The sequence below is a fragment of the Dipodomys ordii genome, unplaced genomic scaffold, assembly GCF_000151885.1.
Source record: "Dipodomys ordii isolate 6190 unplaced genomic scaffold, Dord_2.0 Scaffold80, whole genome shotgun sequence".
NCBI classification, from domain to species: domain Eukaryota; kingdom Metazoa; phylum Chordata; class Mammalia; order Rodentia; family Heteromyidae; genus Dipodomys; species Dipodomys ordii.
This window is the reverse complement of record NW_012267296.1, coordinates 7,595,747-7,621,670: the sequence shown is the minus strand read 5'-3', so window position 1 is coordinate 7,621,670 and position 25,924 is coordinate 7,595,747.

The following is a 25,924-nucleotide window of genomic DNA, read 5'->3' as shown; positions in this document are numbered from 1 at the left end:
AGCCACTGGTGCCTGACTAATACAGGTTTTTTTTTTAATACTCATCTGGGAAGGAAAAAATATGGCACAGCTTTGGGTGCAGCCAATTGTCATCTGACATTGCAGTGGCTTGAACTGTTCCCTAAAAAACAGTATTGTTGACTTAAATATTACATTGGCTATGTAGGTTCAGCAGGTTACTGACAATGCAATTCCTGAGGGAAATTCTCTTTTCTGATACTCTCTTCATAGTTAGGCAGTGCCTGCCACAGATATCCACATTATGGACTAGATAAAAGATAAAACTCTATATAGCTCACTAAAGGAACAAAGTTTCTAATGATCAGAGGGAACCCTGGTTAAGGTTATTCTGGCTAATTCAAGGGCTCAGGTAGAAATATGTAATTCAACAACCCTGAACACTTTTCCCAGTTACCTAATTTTCTTGTTTTCCTGTCTGCTTTGTCACCATCCCTCATAGAATAGTGGCAAGGAGAGAGAAACTAGCTTAATATTGATAAAAGCCAGATGATGTACGTGTTGGGGATGATGACCCTAAGGGAAGTTATATGTTGCAGGTAGCAGGTAGAACGGACAGCTAAGGGAATGACTAGGTGATACATAAAATATTCAGTGAAAAATATTTAAAACCGAAAGAAGTGCAAGAACTTCATTTGCTACCAAATGCAGATAAAACTGAAGAGCAGTAAGATGTATTAATGAGATTCATTCTTCTTGTACAGGCCATTGCAAACATTCTATTGATAGTGAAATAAGCAAAAGAAGAAAACCAGAGGAGACCAGATAAAGAAGCAAACTGATCTCCGGAGTAATCATGGGTGATCTAGAGCCAATGGAAATCCAAGCTAAATTCTGTCGGTTTAACATAATACTGTCAAGTTTGTACACTACGTAATTCTAATGAGCAGTCAGAAATTAAACTGGAGCACAAACATCTCCACACAAAGAAAGTAGTGAGAAATGAGAAAGCCATGGCTCTATGGGTAGTAATATTTTTCACCTTTCATTAACTGTAGTTTATTAAATAAAACACTATTACAAGATACCTAAGCATAAGGGACTTTTTCTGAACTTTCCTACTTCACCTACAGCTTAAATTTTTGTCAAAGAAAATACAGTTTTTGAAGTTATCAGAAAGTAAGACCAATTTTGTACCAAAGGTCAGCCTAAAGGTCATCCTAATAATGCATCTGACCTTTTCACATCAAGTTTAAGAGCAGATAGGAATTTTCTACACTCAGAAACAATTTTAGGGTGACTCCTTAATTGTGAGCTCTCTAGAAGCAACAGGAATGCATTCATATTTCTGGGTTACTCTCTTGTGAATTCAGACAAGAAAATTGATGAAGAGAAACAATATCATCTCTTTCATTTCACAAACTTAGCCTTGCCTAGATCTTGAGATGAATGGGATATAAGACTCTAGCCTTCCAAGGATAGAACAGTGATCAATCACTAGCCATCATCATACTGGCCTTTTTAAAGGTTGCAGGTAGATAAGGGTGTCAGATTAGCTGCTTTGCTTGAGCTAATAGATCAATGAGTCGTACAGCCAACAAGTTTGACATATTCTTTCCACCTCACTGACAGGATTGATTGGTTATTTTAATGCCAGTAGATTCCATCTCCAGGATCTTAGGGGATTCTTTCTTATAGGTACCTTGATGACAATCTATTTCTTACATATATGCAGAGAAGGAAATATGCTTTTAGAGAGTTATGGCCATTTTAGGAGCTATGAATTTTATTCCTCCAAGGTTAGCTGTCCACTATGTTTGTGTGTGTGTGTGTGTGTGTGTGTCTGTGTGTGTGTGTGTGTGCGTGCGTGCATGTGTGTGTGTGTGTATGTGTGCGTGTGTGTGTGGTCCCAATTAGCCTCAAATCCACAATCCTCTTGCCTCAGTATCCTAAGTGTAGGAATTATATGCATGCACTACCATGCCCAACTAGCTGTTGATTATGTTCACTGAAATCATGGAAAATGATTTTAAGAATAGGAGACTGTGTATCCAAAATCGGGGAAACATAAAGCAGACTACTAGTTATTAAGAGCCCAGTGGAAGAGAAATAGGGAGTTATTTGATGGGGTTAAATTTTCAGTTTTCCATAACAAAAAAATTCTAGAGATCTGTTACACAGCAATGCTAATATAGTTAACACTACTGCACTGTGCACTTAAAATGGTTAAGAAAGTACATTTTTATAGGTTTATAAAACAATTTTTAAAACATTCCAGAAGTAATTGTCAGATTATTTTAAAGTATGTTTTACTGGTGATTAAATAAGTCATTCCTGTGAGATGTCATGCTGTACTCTCCTAAAGTCATTTTAATTAGGTACTTTAAAGGTTCACATTGTTGCATACATTTCTAAGATATCATCTTTTAATCTTTGAAATAGGACTTAATTGTGGCATTTGGCTTTGCTACACAATCTCTGTAAAATATTTAGTTTGAAATACTGCAGTTTAAGAAGACAGTGTAGCTCATTCAAAAGTGTTGCTTACTCTTGGTTGCTTACTCTAAATGGTGTTGGCATCCTGTGCATTCAGACTGAAGAGCATTTTCTAATTCAGGATGTCCTCACAGGTCTTAATGGATCTGTGTTATAGCAAGTAAACCCTCAGGCTCCTTCTCCTTTTTCATTATGGTGATAGACTATAGAAGATTACTTTAATGGTAGACTATAGAATATTACATTAAAGGCCTAGGATCTTCTCCTTGGATGCTGTCTCACATACTGGCATATAATGCAGCAACACAGGCATACAGGTGACAATGTCTTTGATAAACAAAATTAATTTTTTCTTGTTTTTGGCAGTACTGGGGTTTGAATCAGTATTTTGTGCTTGCTAGGGAGGTGCTTTAGCATTTGAGTCACACCTCCAGTCCCCTTTTTCTGATTGTTTTTGAGATAACGTTTCACTTTTTGTTCAGGATGGCTTATACTGAGATCCTCCTGCTACAGCTGGGATGACAAATGTAAGCCACCATGGTCAAGATTTTTCTGTTGTGATGGGGTCTTGTGACTTTCATCCCTACCCTGGGCTGGCCTAGAATCACAGTTCTCCTTATCTAAGCCCCTATATAGTTGGGATGGCAGGTAAGCACTACCATCATGCCCAGCTATTGGTTGAGATGGAGTCTTATGAACTTTTTGTCTGGATTGGCCTCAAAATGTGATCCTTCTGATAGCTGTTACCTGAGAACCCAGAATTACATGTGTGAGTGAGTGCCTGTCCTCAAATTTATCTTTACCTGAAAAACAGGTGTCACATATGCAATGAAGTGTTGAAAATATTGAAACTATACAGTAAAATGAATGATATTCCCTTAGAAGAAATGACTCTGGGAAGCTACACATTTTATTCCAGTGATTCTGGCTTTGCTATAAGCAATATAAGAGCTTCTCTTTGGGAACAGCTAATGGAATCTGTTTATAAGCCACAAGTGGAAACCAGTCCCACTGTTTATAGTTGCACCTTTATACTGTGCAGGACAAAAATGGCAGGGCTATTTCTCTCACTGAAAACATTGGAGATTATGTACACACTTGTCATATAAACAAGAGAAATTTCAGAACTAGCACAATGCCCAACTATTTCTTCAAACTATATCTGACTCTCTAAGTCAGTGAGAAACCCACACTCTTCTGAATGCCAGAATATGAAAATCATACCATTCTTTTTTTCTTTTTGTTAGTCAGGGAGCTTGAAGTGTAGCCCTGGGTGCTGTCGCTCAGCTATTCAGGTCAAGGCACTCTATGACTTGAGCCACAGAGCCACTTCTGGTTTTCTGTTGGTTTATTGGAGACAAGAGTCTCATGGACTTTACTGCTCGGGCTGGCTTTGAACTTCCATCCTCAGATCTTAGCCTCCTGACTAGCTAGGATTACAGGCCTGAGCCACCGCATCCAGCAATCATACCATTCTTAGGGCAGAGGCCATCATTCTTTGTGGTGTACTGTTGTTAATTTACACATTTCCCATCTTAATCCAAAACTCCTCAAGAACATCTCAAAGAACTTTCTATGCTCCTCACGCAGTAGGTCACCAATAAATATTTCTTGGGGGCTGGGAAGGTGGCTCAGTGGTAGAGCGCTTGTCTTGAATGTATGAGGCCCTGGGTTTGATTCTTCAGCACCACATAAGCAAAAAGAAAAAAAGCTGGAAGTGGCGCTGTGGTTCCAGTGGTAGAGCGCTAGCCTTGAGCTGAAGAGCTGAGGGAGAGTGCCCAGGCCCAGAGTTCAAGCCCCACGACCAGAACCAAAAATAAATAAATAAATAAATAAATATTTCTTGAATGAATAAAGGGAAACCACTTTTTAAAACTGAGTAATGCTCTAGGTTGATATCGGCCTACTTTATGAAATAACACACTAGTAATCATATGTATGCTACAAGGATGTTATGAGGATCAAATCAGAAAATTTGAGGAAAATGTTTTCAAGTTGCTGATTGTAAGAAGAAAGTAAAGTATTGTTAATTCATTTTTGTTAAAGTGGAAGCCATTTAAAACTCTCAACACTTATTTATAACACTTATTTACTGAACACTGGTGAAATAAAAATAAATCTGACACTTTCCTGCACTCAATAACTTTCCAACTTTCACAGCACTTTATCATTTCCTTAATTATATATTGATCGTGTTTGTCTCTTCCACTAGAATAAAAACATTAAAAAGATAGAGATCTTGTCTCTTATATCGAGCATTGTATCCACAGTGGATATTTGTTAGATGGATGAATGAATAATTGGTGATATCTAGTGGAAAACATAAAACATTTGACATTATTAAAGATATGAGCAAGATGTTGGTGGATACAGGTTGAATAGGAAGTGTTTAGACATAATATTAAATAGGGCAGAGGAAACAAAAAGGTGAAAGAGTTGAAAGTAACTTCTGTGAGGATCTGCAATATTTCATGTCTTGCAGTTGATATCTGTTGTGCCCCTTAAAGTATATACAGAGTTTCCTAAATTCAGGTAGCTCAAGCCTGTAACTCTATCTATTAAGGAGGCTGAGATTTGGAGGACTGAAGTTCAAAACCAATTAAGGCAGAAAAAGTCTATGAGACTCTATCTGCAAAATTACCAATAAAATGCCAGACTGGAATCATGGCTCAAGTGGTGTGGCATTAGCCATGAGCAAACAAACATAGCAAATGCAAGGCCTTAAGTTCAAACTCCTATATAAGAACAACAGTCTATAGATAGAATTAGGAATAGTGAAGATGAAGTGAAAAGATTTCTGACAAAGGCATGGAAGGTAGAAAAGTTTAGGTATGCGTGGGAAATCCAGTCAGTTCAATATATCTGAAGCAGAAAATCCAAAGGAAATGATTTACTCCAAAAATTTGGAGGTCAAGGAAACAAAGGAGGAGGCTACAATGCTTGGTAAGAAATGTACTCATTATCTTGCCCATGTAATTGTAACCCCTCTGTACAGTATTTTCACAATAAAAAATAAAAATTAAAAATTAAAAAATAAAAAATTTGGAGATCAAGATAATTCTGCCAAATAATATTCTTGGCTTTAGAAAGATGAATTTGTGCAATATTGTAGGGAAGCCTGAGTTAGACATGATGAGTTAGGTTTACCTTAGGCTCATTATTTCCTGAACTTGTAATGCTGTTACGAGGGTCAAGTTATTTTAGTTTAAAATCCAATAATAACAAATGTAGGGTCCCAGAGGTTAGTTTTATTCAAAGTCTTTTATGACTCTGTACAAAATAGTCATGTTATGTTTGCAGAATTTGTGTTTTTGCCAGCAATGGAAAATCTGTAGCAAAATAGGGATGGAAGATAAGAGATATTTCCTTTTGTTGATGGCCTGTCTTACTTCTAACTAGATATATGTTTTTAATCTTGATTTAATATTCATAGATCAGTACAAATTACATAGTACCAATACCTGGCTTACAAAATGTAAATGATATTTTCAACAAAGGCTTGCTCAAAAATTAATAATCAGAAGAAAGTTATAATAACAATGTCACAAGTCAATTTTAGCTGCTTGCTCAATTTACAATGATGATATATATACATATATATATATATATACACACAAGGACTATTCTATGCATGTTTTTAACAATGACAAACATTTCTTTATTCTACCTCCATTTCGTTTACACGTTTGCATGCATATACACATACACACACGACTGTAAAACACATGACTGTAAAACCTTTATAAATAGAGTTGTTCCTTTATTTCATTACCACTAAAAGTTTGTAAATAAAAATGAAAACAAATCAGTTGATCTATCTAGTCTTTGACTGTACACTTGAACTCATTTAGATACCATGTCAGGTACTGTGGTATTGTACTTCTTATCAAGGTAGCTTAATTTATTTTTAGCATATTCACATGTGGAGTCTAAAGTTGGTCTAGAAAAACATACTGGCCTGTAGATAAAGCTGTGTAAAAATTTGAATTCTTACTAATAAGGTAATTTCTTAATTCATTGTTAATTTCCAGTAACCACAAATTACTGTAAAACAAATTTTATTTATAAAAGATTGCTTAAAGTTAATAACTGTATGAAATATTTATTTTATTTTAAACAAAGTCCAAGAATGTTAATGTTGGAAAGATACTTGTAATCTGATTTGTACACAGATTATTTACCTACCTTTCTCAATGAAGAAAGTCCATTATATTTATAGTTTTCTGCCAGTACCTGGCTTGCACTTAGAGCCTCATGATCTCAGTAGGCTTTCATAGCTAGTACCTCCCACATCACATTTTGCTGGTTAGATGGAGGTAGAGTCCTCTAGATTTTTCTTCCCAGGTTGGTTAAAAATCTTGATCTTCTAGGTCTCAGCCACTTCGATAGCTATGATTACATATGTAATATATTTTTGTAGCATAGTATTTTGTTGTAGTATATCTTGTTCTAGCTGAAATAATGGCCAGTAAAGACAAACCACTGAACTTGGACAAAGAAACTTGAAGTTAATGTCATAATACAGAAAATTATTTTGCTACAGTGCTGGGGCATGTAGACACACATTTTACCATTGACTCAGGTAAGTAGTATTGTAAAATCCTCATTTTCTTCATCTGAAAATAGGAAAGAATGGGTGGCCTTTTTAAAGTTATTGTGAGAATCCAAGAGAAGCAATGGTTATAAATAACTCCGATAAACTTTTAAGTGTGCCTTAGGTAGAAAAAGAAATCTTGGTAATAAATGCAGAGGACCAAGGTATCATAATTAATTCTACACTGCTGAAAATTTCAAGAAATTGTTGAAATCTAAGGAAAATGAAAATGAAAAGTGAAAGAAGAGGGAAAGAGAATGATGGAGAATGAATAATATCAAAATAATTGTTGTCTATGTATGAAGATAAATAACATAAGGAAAGATATTGAAAGGCATTGAGCAATGAGGAGAAGGGAAACCAGGAAAAGATCAATAAATGAGGAAATCTAACTAAATTATAATATATTAACTATATATTAAAATGATGACACTTTTTTGTCAGTTGTGGAGCTTGAACTCTGGGCCTAGAGCTGTCCTTAAGCTCTTCAGCTCAAGGCAAGCACTCTACCACTTGAGTCACAGTACCAATTCTGGTTTTCTAGTGGTTAATTGGAGATAAGAGTCTCACAGACTTTCCTGCCCTGGCTGGCTTTGAACCGAGGTCCTTAGATCTTAGCCTCCTAAGTAGCTAGGATTACAGGTGTGAACCACCAGTGCCCAGCCAAAATGATAAAACTTTTTGTACAATTAATATGTGATAGAAGAAAAGAGTTATAAGAAAGTAAGATAGGCCCTTATAGGGAAGCTACCAATAGAATTGGAGAGTTAATAGGGGAAATGAATGGAAGCAAAGAACTCCATTGTGTGTATATACCACATCTCCTTGATCGATTCATCTACTGAGGGGCATCAGGGTTGGTTCCATATCTTAGCTATGGTGACTAATGCTGCTATAAAAATAGTTGTGCTGGTAGCTATAGTACGGCTTTGTTTGTGGTTACTTGGGAAAATGCCCTAGAGTTTGATTGCTGGGTCCTATGGGAGCTCTATGTTTAATTTTCCATATATATATATATATATATATATTAAATTTTAATAGTTTTTATTGTAAAAATACTGTACAGAGGGGTTACAATTACATGGGCAAGATAATGAGTACATTTCTTATCAAGTATTGTAGCCTCCTCCTTTGTTTCCCCTTCCCATCCCTTCCCATCCTCCCCTGCTCCCCCCACCCAGTCCTCCTCCCCCCACCACCAAAGTTGTAAAGTTCGTTTTCGACATAACGACTTGTACATCTCATTGTTGCAGTGGGTCCACCTGTATCCCTATTTAAACAATTTGTTTTTTCCCTTCCCCTCCACAGATTATACCGACATCAAATACAGTGAAAGCAGGGGTTATACTGTGGGGGAAGGACATACAAAGCAACAAAGAAATGATCTTATAAATGTGTTAGAAACAATCTTCCAGCCACAGGAGTGGCTTTCTTCACTGGGAAAGTCTTAATAGTTTTTTATTGTAAAAATACTGTACAGAGTGGTTACAGTTACATGAGTAAGGGAATGAGTACATTTCCCATCAAGCTTTGTTACCTCCTTCTTTGTTTTTCCTCTACCATCCCTTCCCTCCCCACCTCCCCAACTCCCTCCTCACCCCACGAAGTTGTAAAGTTGATTTTCAACATTGTGTCTTATACATCTTGTTGTTACAATGGGTTATCCTGGAACATTATTTCAGCATTCTGTTATTTCCCTTCCCTTCTCCAAATCAGAAAAATGTACATACAGGATTCAGGGCATCGGAATCAAATACTTTGTTTGATGAACCTTCATACTGCTTTCCAAAGTAGCTGAACAAGTTTACACTCCCCAACAGTGTAGTGTTCCCTTTTGGCCACATCCCCTCCAACACCTGTTGTTCTTGATAATGGACATTATAACTGGGGCAAGTAGAATCTCAATGTTGTTGGATTTGCATTCCTTTAAAAAATTTATTGTAAAAATACTATACAGAGGAGTTACAGTTACATGAATAAGGCAATGAGTACATATCCTATCAAGCATTGTTACTTCCTCCTTTGTTTTTCCTCTACCATCCCTTCCTTTCCCACCTCCCCAACTCCTCTCCCCTCCAAGTTGTAAAGTTTCTTTTCAACATAGTGTCTTGTACATCTCATTGTTACAATGGGTGAACCTGTATCCTTATTTCAGCATTTTGTTATTTCCCTTCCCCTGCCTAAATTATAAAAATGTATATACAAGATGCAGGGCACTGGAATAAAATACAGTGAAAATGGATTATACCATGGGGGAAGAACATACAAAAGAAACAAAAAAATCAAATAGTACATTATAAATACATTAAAAACAATAGCAAGAAAGAAAAAAAACACTTGTGTCCTTATCTTGGGGTTCATTTTGCTTAACATCATCTTATATGATCATATGTACATAGCTTTTGACCTTTTCTGCTTATCCTAGACATATTCTAGTTATTGCAAATAAGGGAACCCATGAGACCTATGTTTTTTGGTCCTGGATTACTTCATTGAATATAATTTTTTCCATGTCTTTCCATTTCCTAACTAATATGGCTATGCCATTCTTTTTGATGGAGGCATAAAATTCATATATATATATATATATGTAAATACACCACATTTTCTTGATCCATTCATCTACTGAGGAGCATCTGGGTTGGTTCAATATCTTAGGTATCCTATTCTTTTATGGCTAGAGTTGTTGAGCATTTCTACATTTATCTATTGGCCATTCTTATTCCCTCTTCAGAGAAGTCTCTCTTTAAGTCTTTAGTCCACTTGCTGATGGGGTGGTTGTTTTTTGGTGATTTGTTTTTGGGGGATTTAATGTTTTGAGCCCTAAATATATTTTAGATATGAGGTACTTGTCTGTTGTATGCCTAATGAATCTTTCCCCAATCTGTGGGCTTTCTATTTATCTTGCTAGATATCTCCTTTGCCATGCAGAAGCTCTGTAGTTCAATCCAATCTCATTTATCCAACCTTTCTTTGATTTATTTTATTTCTGAGTCTTTATTGAAGAAGTTTCAACCTGAGCTAAGGATCCCTAGCATTTCCTGTAATTTATAAGGAAATGGAAAGACCTGGAAAAAATTACATTAAGCAAAGTAAGCCTGGGCCAAGGAAAAGTAGGTTGCATGGTTTCCCTCATTTGTAATAACTAGAATATGTCTATGATATTCTTAACAGAGGATCAGAATAGCCAAATTGCCAAGTGCCTAAGACCATATATAATCAAGCCTATCAACATGAACTCCAAGAATTGGAAACAAGAGGTTCTTAAGATGACCTGTATGTAGTTATTTTTATTTTTTTCTGTTTTAGTTTTCTGTACCCTTTGTCTTGTGTATAAGTTTATCCAATCTATGGCAGTGAAAGGAATCACAGAGACAGCAGTATAAAGGATGAATTAATGCAACAATAATACTCACTATAAACTATGTTGGAAATAAACTATACAACTTCTAGGGGAGGGGAGTAGGTAAGGGTAAGAGGGAGAAAATGAGGGAGGGAGTAACACTGTTTAAAAAGAAATGTAGGGCTGGGAAGGTGGCTCAGTGGTAGAGCGCTTGCCTTGCATGCATGAGGCCCTGGGTTTGATTTGTCAGCACCACATAAGCAAAAAGAAAAAAGCCAGAAGTGGTGCTGTGGCACAAGTGGTAGAGCGCTAGCCTTGAGCTGAAGAGCTGAGGGACAGCGCCCAGGCCAAGAGTTCAGGCCCCACAACTGGACTCCCCCCCAAAAGAAGAAATGCATTTATTACCTTACTTACGTAACTGTAATGCCCCTGTTCATCACCTTTACAATAAAGATTTTTTAAAAAAGAAAATGAATGGGTGTGGATATTATCAAAATACTTTATGTGTATAATTGAAAATATTACAATAAAATCTGTAGAAATTGTTTTAAGGAGGGAGGAAGACGGAATGAAGGAGAGAGGTGGAGGTGGTGCATTTGACAAGTTTATTGTATGCATATATGGAAATGTCACAATAAATTATTCCTTATACAACTAATGGATGCTAATAAAAATCTAAAGAAATAATGGAAACCAAAACTCCATGAAATCCCCTCTTATACAGTAATGTAAATCAATTGTATTTGGTTTTGAACGGTCTTTTAAATTCATCTTATCTCCAATCTACCAGTTTTGCTTTGAGTTTAAATCATATCTTGGTAGCAAAATTGGTAAGAGATGTGGAAAGGCTTCAGGACATTGTGTGTGTGTGTGTGTGTGTGTGTGTGTGTGTGTGTGTGTGTGTATGTGTGTTCTGAGGATAACAACAAACACAAACACAGAGACACACACATTCTAAGAACTTGAAAATGACATAGGGAGAATGTGATGGATCTCCTACATAGTATTTGAAGACATCAATTAGAGGGAATAGATTGCAAAATCACTAGTATCTGCCATCTTCCTAGTTGTGGCAATACATTGTTGATTATATTTTAGATGGTTTACAGATACTTTTTCACTGATCTTCAGAGTATGACTCTCTACAACTAGCCCTCCCACAAAGCTTTCCAAATCTTTTCTTTTTTATTTTATCTTTTCTTTTTTACTTAAGAACCAATTTTGTTTGATATAAATGGCTAAGGAAGGGCCAAGGTGTAAGGCACAATTGTTTCCATGGGGTACCTAATGAAAATGTTTTTTATCCAATTACAAATTGTGTACTCTGGTCAGATGGATAACAAATGTTTCCCCTTTCAGATGGCATTACCCATCAGGCTGCAGGACTTTAAAAGGAGTTTGTACATTGGATTTTAGCATCCACTTTAACCTTTTTCTGGCTACCTAGATACTGTATACAAACTAAACACCATGGTGACTTCCACCACCATGCCTATCTTTCCAGAAACAACTGCCATACCAGTAATTCTTTGAAAGGGTTCATTTATTTTTTTCCTTCCTTCCTCACTCCCTCCCACCTTCCCTCCCTCTCTCTCTCTCTCTCTCTCTCTCTTTCTTTCTTCCTTCCTCCCTCCCTCCCTTCCTCTTCCTTCCTTCCTTCCTTCCTTTCTTTCTTTCTTTCTTTCTTTCTTTCTTTCTTTCTTTCTTTCTTTCTTTCTTTCTTTCTTTCTTTCTTTCTATCTTTCTCTTTCTTTTTCGCCCTTCCTTCCTCCCCTCCCCTCTCCTCTCCTCTCCTCTCCTTTCCTCGCCTCGCCTCTCCTTGCCTCGCCTCGCCTCGCCTCTCCTCTCTTTCTTTTCCTTTGCTTTCCTTATCTTATCTTTCTTTCTTTTTGTCCCAGTCCTGGAGCTTGAACTCAAGGCTTTCATGCTGTCTTTGAACTTCTTTTGAACTTCTTTTGTTCAAGGTTTGCTGTCTATCATTTGAGCAACAGCTCCATTTCTTGCCTTTTTGTGATAGTCTAGTTGAGAAAAGAGTCAACTTTCCTGTCTGGGCTGGCTTCAAACTGCAATCCTCAGATCTCAGCCTTTTGAGTAGCTAGGATTATAGGCATGAGCCACAGGTGCTAGACTTTTGTTTTTTTTTCTTTAGTAACTTTTAGTAACTATCAGTTTTCTGGTTTGGTTTATATATCTAAAACACTGAAAAGTCAATCTTTAATCCTTTTATATGAAAATAACTAAAATTCTTTAAATCCTTCTTAAAAGGTATTTTGTATTCTGTATAAAGCCCATTTTACATTCATCTTTCTATTGTTGTACAAAGTTCCAATATAATTGGAATCAATTACATTGTTTTATGACATAGATATCATGGAAGTTATATTTAGTGTCTTCTGTAAACAGAAGATTTTTTCTTGAAACACTTATCATTTAACGGGGGGGGGGAGGGGGGAAGGATTGGGACTGGGGGGGGAGGGGGGAGGAAGGGATGTGAAGGGTAAATAAAGGAGGATGCTGCAATGCTTGGTAAGAAATGTATGCATTATCCTGCCCATGTAATTGTAACCCCTCTGTACAGTGTGTTCACAAATAAAATAAAATAAATTAAATAAAAAAACAATTTAGAGATCCAGAAGAGAACAATTATTCTTGGTTTCTTCTAAATTTAGGATTAACTGTATAGACTTCATTTTCAGTAGGATGCCAATTTGCATTAACAAAAAAATATGTGGCCAGGCTTCAGTGGCTCATACCTACAATCCTAGCTACTCTAGAGATTGAGAGCTGAGGATTGTGATTTGAAGCCAGCCTGGGCAAGAAAGTCCAGAGACTCTTATTGTCTCTCTTTATCCACCAAAATGCCAGGAGTGGAGCTTTGCCTTAAGTGGTAGAACACTAATCTTGGGTGTAAAAGTTAAGGGTGCTCAGACCCTGAGTTCAAACCATTATCCCGCAATCTATTCCTTGAGCTAGGTTATAACAATAGGCTACCATATCTAGGTCTGAAAAGGGTTCTTTGTCTTGAAAGTTCATTCAAACTTTTCTTTAGTAACTTCTAAGTCTGAGACTCTATACCCAATTTAGACCCAGTATTTTTTAAATAATATAGTGACTATCACGTAAAATGTTCTACATTCAATTTTAAAATTGAATGTGGCTCATGCCTATAATCCTAGCTACTCAAAAGGCTGAGATCTGAGGACTGCAGTTTGAACCCAGCCCAGACAGGAAAATTGAGACTCTTTTCTCAACTAGACTATCACAAAAAGGCGAGAAATGGAGCTGTTGCTCAAATGATATCTAATACCTTCATAAGATTAAAATTTTCTAACCCTTAAAATGTAATGTTAAGAATCTGCTCTTTAAAATTCATTGTATAATATGATTCTGTTTTGTTTCTGAGAATGTCAGAAAATTCAAGAACTACTAACTTAAGGTGCTGGCAATTCAATCAGTTATTTAACATGAATCAGTAGTTCAGTGTATAGGACATAAACATTAGATTCCTGAGTTCTATGCTGGATCCTGAGTTCTCATCTAACATTCAGACTTTGGATAAGCCACTTTTCTTGTTACTGAAGTTCAATATTCAGTTCTGACAAAAGATCTAGAATAGCCAAAGCCGTTCTAGGCCAAAAAAATGAATAAATAAAAAGCAATGCAGGTGATGTCACAATACTAGACCTCAAGTTCCACTACAGAGCTATAAAAATAAAAACAACTTGGTATTGGCACAAAAATAGACGCAAAAATCAATGTAACAGATTAGAAGACCTAGAAATGAAACCATACATTTACAGTATTTGATGAGGGAGGCAAAGGCATACAGTGGAATAAATAGCCTCTTCAATAGTTGGTGTTGGGAAAACTGGGCAGCCATTTGCTAAAAACTAAAAGTGGATCCCTGTTTGTCATTATGCACTAATATCAATTCAAAGTAGATCAAATCCCTCAATGTCAGACATGAAACTTTGAAACTACTGCAAGAGAGAGTAGGAGAAACATTATAACTTATAGGTATAGTTAGAAACTTCTTATAAAGAGACCAGGGGCATAACAGATAGGAAAGAAGGTTGACATGTGGAGTTCCATCAAAATAAAAAATTCAGCACACCTAAGGATATAGTTACTAAACTAGAAAGACAACCAACAGGATGGGAGAAGTTCTTTACCAGCAATATATCAGACAAAGGCTTAATATCCATTATATACAAGGAGCTCAAGAAATTATTTCCCCCCAAAACCTAATAAACCAATGATTAAATGGGCAAGAGAGCTAAGGAGAGTCTTCTCAGAAGAAGCATTATTTACTATAGCTAAGATATGGAACCAACCCAGATGCCCCTCAGTAGATGAATGGATCAAGAAAATGTGGTATATATACATAATGGAATTCTATGCCTCCCTCAGAAAGAATGACATTGCCCTATTTGTGAGGAAATGGAAAGGCTTGGAAAAAATTATATTAAGTGAAGTAAGCCAAGCCCAAAGAAACACAGGTCCCATGGTTGCCCTTATTTGCAATATCTAGTATATGTCTGAGTCAAGCAGAAAAGGTCAGATAAGGTGATGTTAGGGAAATGAACCCTAAGATATATATTCAAATATTTTTTTTCATTCATGAGATTGTTTCTAACGCATTTATAAGATAATTTCTTTGTTGCTTTGTATGTCCCTTCCCTACAGTATAACCTGTGCTTTCATTGTATTTGATGTCGGTATAATTGGTGGAGGGGAAGGGGAAAAACAAGTCGTTTTTGCAACAATGAGATGTACAAGTCATTATGGTGAAAACGAACTTTACAACTTCGGTGGGGGGGCGGGGAGGATTGGGTGGGGGCGTGGGGGTAGGAAGGGAAGGGAAGGGAAGGGGCAACAAAGGAGGAGGCTACAATGCTTGATAAGAAATGTACTCATCATCTTGCCCATGTAATTGTAACCCCTCTGTACACTATTTTCACAATAAAAAAATAAAAAAAAATTTAAAAAGAAGAAGAGGTAAGAATGGCAAAGAAAAACATGCGGAAAGTCTCATCATCCCTGGCCACAAAGGAAATGTAAATCCAAACATCTCTGAGATTTCAGCTCATCCCAGTTAGATTGGTCAAGATTGTGAATTCAAACAACAATTGTTGGTGGAGATGTGAGGAAAAGGGAATCCTACTGTACTTTTGTTGGGAATGTAAACTAGTATAATCACTCTGGAGACTAGTCTGGAAGTTTCCTCAAAAAACTAAATGTAGACTTTCCCTATGACCCAGCCATACTACTCCTAGACATCTACCCTGAACATCATGAGCCAGGATATGAAAAGGATACTTGTACATCCATGCTCATTGCCACACTATTCACAGTAGCCAAGATATGGAAACAGCTCAGATACCCCACAATAGATAACAGAGTCAAAAAATATGGTATCTATACACAGTGTAATTTTATACAATTTGAAAGAATAAAATAATTTTATTCGCAAGGAAATGGATGGAAGTAGAACAAATCATATTAAGCTGAGAGAGACGAACAAACATTCTTTCTGATATGCAGAAATTAGATCTAAAACACATTGGGACATGATAAACTATACAGGATTCTAGCTATATACACACATGCAATTAAAAGAGGATTCTCTTAGGAGAGAAACACAAAGGTGAAATGACTAAGTGCCTTACCTTTATAAAACAATATATATATCAAAACAAACTGCAAGATATGAGAACGAGACCTCTCTTTTCCTTTTCCTTTTTATTTGTTTATTTTTAGTCTACAATTTTTATTTTTGATGATTCTGTCTTCTTTTCCTTATGAAAGGTATATTCAAGTGTACATCTTCGGAAGGGTTGGGGGTAAGGTACAGAACTCCTGGAAAAAAGGGTAAAAAAGGCAGCAGTGGAGCTCACTGGACACTGGTGAAATTGAGCTATATAATTTGTAGTTGGAGACAGGAGGGAGGGACCAGGAGAGAGCAAGGGAAAGAAGACACTGAACAAGTTTACACTCCCACCTACAATGCAGTAAGGTTCCCTTCTGTCCACATACCTTCCAGCATCTGTTGTTATTAGAGTTCTTGATTTTAGCCATTCTTACTGGGGTGAGGTGGTATCTCAATGTTGTTTTGATTTGCATTTCTTTTATGGCTAGAGAGGTTGACCATTTCTTCATGTGTCTGTTGGCTATCCCTCTTTCCTCTTCATAGATGTTTCTCTTTAAGCCTTTAGCCCATTTATTCATTGGGCAGTTGTTTCTTTGAGGATTTGTTGTTGGGGGATTTAATATTTTGAGTTCCAGGTATATTTTAGATATGAGACCCTTGTCCATTGTACGGCTAGTGAAGATCTTCTCCCAGGCCATGGGCTTTCTATTGATCTTGCTAGCTATGTCCTTTGCCATGCAGAAGCTCTGCAATTTCATGAAATCCCATTTTTCTAACCTTTCTTGGATTTGTTGTGTTTCTAGGTCGCTATTAAGAAAATTTCGGCCTGTGCCAAGGAGACCTAGGGTTTCTCCTATTCCATCCTATAATGTTTTCAGAGTGTCTGCTTTGACTCTGAGGTCTTTGATCCATTTGTAGTTGATTCTGGTGCAGGGTGATATATAAGGATCTAACTTTAGTTTTCTACAAGTAGTTAACCAATTTTGCCAGCACCAATTACTGAAGAGTCTGTCTTTCTTCCATTCTATTTTTTAGCTCCCTTATCAAAGATTAGATTGCTATAGGTCTGTAGGTACCTTTTTGGGTTTTCAATTCTATTCCATTGATCCTGAGGTCTGTTCTTGTGCCAGTACCAAGATGTTTTGATTTCCATGGCTTTGTAGTAGAGTTTGAAATTTGGTATTGATATTCCTCCAGCACTGTTCTTTCTGTTGAGGATTGTTTTTTTTTTTTGCTATTGGGGGTCTTTTATTGTTCTATATTAATTTTTGGAATGCCTCTTCTATTTCCTTGAAAAATGAGGTTGGAATATTGATAGGTATTGTATTGAATTTGTAGATAGCCTTGGAAGTATTGCCATTTTCATGATGTTGATCTTTCCAATCCGGGAGCATGGGAGTTTTTGCCACTTTCTAAGTTCTGTTTTGATTTCCTTTTTCAAGTTTTTAAAGTTTTCATCATAGAGGTCCTTCACTTCTTTGGTTAAGTTAATTCCTAGGTATTTTATTTTGTGGGGCTATTATGAATGGAGTTGTTTTCCTAATTTCAGCCACACTTTTCTCATTGTTGGCATACAGAAAAGCCATTGATTTTGGGGGGTTAATTTTATACCCTTCTACTTTGCCAGAGTTTTTAATCAGCTTGAGTGATTTGGGAGTGGAGTCTGTGGGAGTCTTTAAATACAAGATCATGTCATCTGCAAAGAGGGAGAGTTTTACTTCATCTTTCCCTATTTGGATCCCCTTTATGTTTGGATCATGTTTTAAGTGCTCTAGCTAGGCATTCTAATACTAGATTGAAGAGAAGTGGAGAGAGTGGACATCCTTGTCTTGTTCCTGAGTTAAGAGGAAATGGCTTTAGTTTTTCACCATTAAGTATAATGCTGGCTGAACGTTTGTCATCTACAGCCTTTATTGTATTGAGGAATGTTCCATGGATCCCTAATTTTTCCAGAACCTTCATCATAACGGGGTGTTGGATCTTGTCAAATAGAGCTTTCATTTTAAATGAACAACTTTCCTCCAATAGTCCTTCATTTCCAAGTTTAAAAACATTGCTATAAAAAGGTCATGTGAGAAAAAAGATGAGGGGGCTGGAAAGGTGGGTCAGTGGTTGAGTGCTTACCTCACATGCATGAAGCTCTGGGTTCAATTCCTCAGCACCACATAAGCAGAAAATGCCAGAAGTAGTGCTGTAGCTCAAGTAGTAAAGCCCAGATTTCAGACCCCATGACAAAAAAAAAAAGAGATGAGGTAGCTAGCTTTAGCTTACAAACTTATAAGTAAATATGTTGAGTGGTATGCAAGTGTATACCAATATATTAACTGAAATATGGTTGATTCCAGGGAAAACTCAAATAGTGGAATGCCTCAGAAAGGCAATATCAAATTTCAACAGCTGAAGAGCTCAGGGATAGTGCTCAGGTCCAGAGTTCAGGCCCCACTACTGACAGAAAAAAATGTGTGTCCCTGAAATCAATAGAGGAAAAGAATACACACAAAACAATGGTGCAAATTCCCATGAGAAATAAAATACTCTTGAACAAAATAGGTAAGTTTACCTAGACCAGAACCAGCAATAACTGACCAGAGTTAGCCTGATTAGATATTAATGATAAGCTAAAACAAGTGTCTTCAGGTCATTTAAAAACCCTGTTTTTGAAACTCACCTTCATATTCAACACACATGAAGCTGGAGACCAACATTTGACATATACCATAGTCAAATGATTTTTTAAGAAGTAACTTTTTCCACCGTGGGCTTTAACTATGCAAGATTATAAAAACAAATCATTTAAATAGGGATACAGGTGGACCCATTCCAACAATGAGATGTACAAGTCGATATGTCCAAAAACAAACTTTACATCTTTGGCTAGGGGTGGGGGGTAAGGGGGTGGGGATGGGTGGGAGAAGGGAAGGGATGGGAAGGGGAAACAAAGGAGGAGGCAACAATGCTTGATAAGAAATGTACTCATTACCTTACCCGTGTAATTGTAACCCCTCTGTATGGTATTTTTACAGACAAAAAAAGCTGTGCACATTAGTATGTAATGGATCAATGCAATGAGCCAGGTTTTGCACAAATCTCATAGCAACTTTTTTATAGGAAAGAAGAGATGTTAACTCTCTAAGGTGGTAAGAAGGTCAAGAAAGCACTAACAATGAAAGTATGCTGCCCTTTAAACATGAAAACTCTTGCCAATAAGATACTATATAGATGACAATGTAGATAGTAGGTGAATGAAGCTATTTTGAGTTGTATGTTGATTCTTCTAGATGTTTGTATTAAGACATCTATGACCAGGGCATATTCAGCTCCCTCATTATTCTTTTCTGAGAACTTTATAACTGATACTGCTCCTTACAATTTAAAAAATAAGTACTTCCTAGGGACACATGAGGTTTTATCTTTGTCAATGTAGCGTGTGATTTTTTGTTTCTTTTGTATGTTCTTTCCCCATGTTATAACCCCTGTTTTTCACCGTATTTGATTCCCCCCCCCCGAATTTTTTTTTAGTCAGTTGTGGGGCTTGAATTCTGAGCTTGGGTGCTGTCCCTGCCTTTTTCAGCTCAAGTCTACCGCTTGAGCCACAGCGCCATTTCCGGTATTCTAGTGGTTTATTGGAGGTAAGAGTCTCAAGGAGTTTCCTGCCAGGGCTGGCTTTGAACCATGATCCTCAGATCTCAGCCTCCTGTGTAGCTAGGATTAAAGGCATGAGCCACCGGCGCCCAGCTTGCCTTGCATCTTGTATATACATTTTTCTAACTTGGGGAGGGGAAGGGAAATAACAAAATGCTGATACAAAGACGCAATGAGATGTACAAGACAGTATATTGAAAATGAAATTTACAACTTGGTGGGGAGGGAGAAGTTGGGAAGGTGGGAAGGGAAGGGATGGTAGGGGAAAAACAAAGGAAGAGGTAATAATGCTCAATAGGAAATGTACTCACTATTTTACTCATGTAACTGTAAACCCTCTGTACATTATCTTTAAAATAAAAATATATTACAATTAGGTACTTCCATTATGCACAGTTTGCAATGTAATGAGATTAAATAACTTATGTCAGAGCAGAGATTCAATAAGTGTTAAAACTGAGACTGGACTCCACAACTTAACCCCTACAAGATTCAACTTTAACAACTGAATTATAATACTATAGATACCTTTAATCTTCTAGATTTTAGTCTAGACTTCTTCACTCTTTCTCTCTTACTATTTAGTTACTAGCCTCCATATATCTAGGTATGCTTCTGTATATATCCTTTCTAGTTTTAACCATCTACCTCCTCTTTTCTATCTTCACCACCTTTCTTCTCACAGTGCCCTGGCTCTTGATTGATTGCTTGTAAAGAATGCATATAATTTAAGTGAATGTCAGTATGGTATGTCTGATTGGTCCTTTTATCTTTGTCTGGGATGAATTATAACAAATATTCCCCCACTAAATTACTATTAATACTAACAGAGGCATAGAGCAGGAAAGAATGAATAGAAGAGCCTTTCCAGTGGCCACTGTTTTATTTCTTCAAGCAACAAATGAGGTAACTGTATATCCTTTGGTCCTATATGACTATGATGGACTCTAAGGCCAGATTAAGAAATACAGGTATAAGTTGATCTGTAGAAGAGGTCTTTTTTTCCTGGCATGAGTTTACTGACCTGAATGAAGTTCAAATTTGTGCCCTAGGTTTTAGAACTCTGAGCTACCCAATTTAAGCTAACAAGTATTATTGATAACAGTTCTAAAGGTATTGGAGTCATGCACTGAAAGGTCTCTTAACAGCTTGAAATAATTAATAAGCTCCCCAAAGACCTATTATTTAGTGATTTAGATTCTGGGAAATATTACATTTTCACATGGACTACATCATAAAAGAGGCACTTGTTTTAAAAAATACTTGAGATACATGACATTACATCATAAAACAGAAAGATGAATATTGATGGGCATTTCACAGCAAAATATAAAATTGACAAAACCTGCAAAGCTTTCTAACAAACAGGCTCAAGAAGGATATTATATCAAAAGGAAATAGCCTTATTCATTTGAGAAAATTTGGACTTGCATTTCAACTGAATTAATTAAAAAATACATGAAGTGCATATTGGTCCACCCATATGAAAACTTACATGGATAAAAATGACTTTTTCCTATGTTGAATGTTTAGCATGTTTTACTTTTTTAATCTTGTGATGATAACTAAGCATCAATATTTATTTTAAATCTAGATTAATAGACAGTTTTAATGGAAAACAGCTACTGGTCAATTCTTCAGAATAAGTGATTTTTCATTAATAAAAGGATTTTTTTCTTGTATAAATTGTAAAAAATTTGTCTTTTCTGGGTTCAATTGTAATTGAGAGTAAATTACATCAGTGACAAATTGTCCTATGAGAAAATAGGCACATAACTGCATATTCAGTTCAATCTCATTTTTATATTCCTTACAATCTCATTTTCTAAATAAATGTAATATACAGAAGGAATAGTACATGGAGATATACTGGATCATTATTAATTTGTGATAGAATTACAAATACTTTCATTTTTCTTTATGTTTTTTATTGTCTAAAATGTCTACATTAAAAGTCTGTTACTTTAACTAAAACATACATGCAAAAATATAAAAACTTCTTTAGTTTCAAGGGTTGTGAAAATATCATTTAATCTTATTGATACATTCATCTATCAACTTGTATTTTAAATAGACTTATAATAATCTCATTTATTATTAGATTTCAGCATCTTAATTCCATGTTTTTTACAGAGCTGAGAAAGACTTGGGTCATTTGAAGTGCATGTTTCTGTGTAATTTTCTCTTTGTAACATCCTGGAAAATTTATCAACTAGGATGGAAAACTGCTAATGCGCCACCCATTGCCCTCCCCATTTCATTCCCCACTAGTTAGGTAACGTGAAGAGTTTTAATTGGTAAAAAGCTTTGACAAAGAAAGCATGGGTATATTTCATCCAAATTAAAAGCATGCTCAACTGGTGTCAAAGGGAGACAGAGAAACTTAGATACCAATTTAGCACATAACAAAATCTGCTATAAAAATGCCATTCTCTGTTTATACTGCAGTAAAGTATTTGTTAGTTTTACCTTTAGAATATGCTATTGCGGATAAACCTGTCGTTTATTACAGAACAGTCAATTCATTCCATTGTGCTGGCATAGTTCTTTGTTAAATAAAACCAATTAAAGATGATATACATGTCAGCTTGCAAGCCCACCAAATTTTCACTTAACTCTCCACATTCTCCTTTCTTTGAACTTCCAACACATTATTCTTGGCATTTCTCTCTCTCTGTCTCTGTCTCTGTCTCTGTCTCTCTCTCTCTCTCTTTTATCAAAACCTTATTTTGGATAGGAAATAATTCACTTTTACAAAGGAAAGCACAACACAAAGACTTAGAAAATAAACATAAAAGGAAGAAATAGATGTGTATTAGTTGGAAATCATTTATTGCCTCTATAAAAGTTTAAATAAAAACCCTACAAAAATTCACATTACAATCTGATGTGGTTTTAAGGTGATAGAATGCTTCAGAGGTAGTACCAGTAAAATGGGATGCAGGATTGCTAAAAGGAATAACTGAGTAAGTTAATGCAAAATAAAATTGTAATGCAAAGCAATATCTACTCAGTACACACCTTCATGAAACAATAATATTTGCAAGATAATTTCACTTTATTCTCCTTTGCCCCTTAGCAAATCTGTTCTAAATAAATTGTTTTAAGCAATGGTATGGCCACTGCAGGTTCACAAGTTAGTAGGCTCCTCCATTACAGTATTTACAGAGCATAGCTTGGTTGAAGGGATGATACTGAGCTGTCTGCCAAGGATAAAGTCAACTTCAAAGAGAAATCTATCCATCATTAAGATATAGTGTGCTGATATTTTTCTCAAAATGGTTCCAACAATTATCTATTTTTAAGATAGAAATGAAAACCTAATAGATTTCAAAATCAGAAAATTTCCTGGTATACTATCCCTGCAATATAAAGTGAAATTTAGGATTTCACTTAAAATAATCATAAATAATGAGGCTTAGATGAGGAAAGAATGCCTGGGAAACTGGTCTAATGGCCTCTGCACAAAAAGGTCAGATTCCTTACTCACTTATATGTTCTCTTACAAACTTATGAGGGTTTTTAATATTGAAGGACCTGGCAGATGAATATGTCTTGGGAGAACTGGTTTTCTGGGCATCCTTTGAGATTTTCATAGTGTACAGAGCACAGGAAGTGACTGGGCCACAGGCCTTTCTTCTCCAACAATAACTAACATTTCTATCACATGATTGTAGTGGTAGTACAAAAGCCCTGCTGTGGATAACTGACCTTACAACAAAATATCCCCAGGTTTCTTGAAAAGGCGATTTTCCTTTTAATATTTTACTTGTACCTGTTAATTTTCCTATTTCCTAGGGTAACTGCAATTCTCATTTTCTTGGACTAGTTTTAGCTTCACTAAAATGAGAAAAGTACTAACATTTGAGGGTTTTGTTTGTTTTTCTTCCTTGTACACATTTTGGAAGTTAAGCACTCTCACACATTTCCTGTTTAGAAATCACTTGGTTATACTAATCTTAAAGTAGATATCCAAGTGTAGTTAATAGAATTTTTTTCACATTGGCTTCTGTTTCTCTGAGAGATGTTTTAACTAGTATGACCTACTTTAACATTATCAAAGTCCCAAAGAAAGAAACTTTAGTTGATTTTAACCTTCACCCATGAAAATGTTCAGAAGAGCAGTCAAAAGCTGGTATTTTCCTTGTTTTAAAATATCCCAAAACAAATCTAATTTATATATGTGAAGAAAACATGCTTGGGACTGAACCTAGGATCTGGGCACAGATTCAACGAATACTCTTCTACCACTTATTACATTCTCAGACTTGTTTTTAGTTAAATGCTTGACCTAGACATCTATTACACAATCTGTGGTACATGATTGCAATCTGCCTATTATGATATTTTTTGTTCTGGATACAACTTTTACCCTTGATTCCTGATACTGAAAATTCACCCTTTATTTTATGAGTGTTTTAATTCCAAAAAAATCGAATTGTGGTGCTGTAATATAAATGTCAAAATAAAAGGAGTCCTAATGTGCTGTTATAATATACATAAATTCTATCACAGTGGAATTTTTTTTGTCAGTCATGGGGCTTAAACTCTGGGCCTGGATGCTGTCCCTGAGCTGTTTAGCTCAAAGCGAACGCTTTTCCATTTGAGCCACAGCTCCACTTCTCGTTTTTCTGATGTTTTATTGGAGATAAGAATCTCAAGGACTTTCCTGCCCATGCTGGCTTTGAACAGTGATCCTCAGATCTCAGCCTCCTGAGTAGCGAGGATTACAAGCATGGGACACTGGCGCCCTGCTTCACAAGGGAACTTTAAGCAGGGACAAGAGAATAATCTGCAATGTGTCACCAAAAACAGAGCAGGATTCTTTCTATAACTCACACAAAGGAGAATCTTTACATTAGTTATAATTTCTAGTTTAAAAACTTTTACTGATATATCTGAAAAATATAGTAAGAAATAATTGCCTTCTCCCGTATTTTTTTAATAAAGCTCTGATTAGACAGCCTAGTCTAGATTTAAGATGACAATCTTCCTGTTTTAGCTTCCCTAATGCTGGATTATAGGCATATACTCCATATCCAGTGAAAATAATTATTTTCCAAACCTACAGCTCTCTGAGAAATCCAGTGTCTGCCACAATGTCTTCCTTTAGCAGGAGTTTAAGAAATAGTTTTAAATTAGTAGCTAATTTCTAAGATGTAAAAAAGAAAACCATTAGTGTTAAAAGATGGACTTTCCTCTCTATTCTGTAATGAGAACCAACTAGGGAGATGGTTTAAGTAAAGCAGAAGAACTCTGAGCTAAAAGATAAATTCATTGATTCATGGACTAGGAAGGAAACACTAGGATAGAAAGTTAAATGCTTCAATTTTTGTCATAGTATTTAAGAAATGGTGTTTTATTTAGTATTTCTTGTATATGGTGAGGAATCTATTTTATGAAGGGACTGACAGGACTGACAAATTGAATCCTAATATCTCAGGTTCTGTTACTGAGTGCTCTTTTCTTTTTCTGGAATTTGACTTGTCAGTAAGGTATACTAAACATTGTTTGCAAAGAGCTATATGGTCTTAGTTAAAAGAGAACATACCTGACTAGTAAACTATCTCTGCCAACAAAGGAACCATGGCAGTGTTATGACAGCAATATCAAATCAAGCAAATACTTCACAAACTGAAGGATCACCAATGAATTTATTGATGCAGGGAGAAGCGGACACTTCAAGGTTAAAGAGACTCATGGTTACCTTTCTGCACTCATAAAATTAGTATCAGTGATTCCAAATTAGAATTGGCACTAATGTAAAAAATTGTAAATATCTGAAACTCAATAACCAAAAACATCCATCGAACTACTTCATTAATTTTTTTGGGTATAGATAAGTTAATCATGCAACAAATTCCACACTGCCAGGTTACCAATATATGATACTTTGAGCTTAGGGAGAAACTACCATAGCTTTTATGGGCTTCAGTAATACCATCTGGTTCCTTGGAAGGGAAGGTCTGCGAAGAACAGTCTCAGTATGTTGCCCCTGGGTTCCCACTAACAGAGTAACTAGGAATCATGCCCATTTTAGGTATATATACAGAGAATAGTATCCAGGAAATTCAGAAGACTGTGATTTACAATCAAAGAAATAGAAATTAAAAAAATATTATCCTTGGCTGATTGCTCTGTACAGGCCTTATGTAGAAATGAGGTAAATTCTGTGGCAAAGCTGAATGACTAGATTAAAAAAAATCTCAGTGGCTTACCTGGACTTCATGTTTCATAAAAT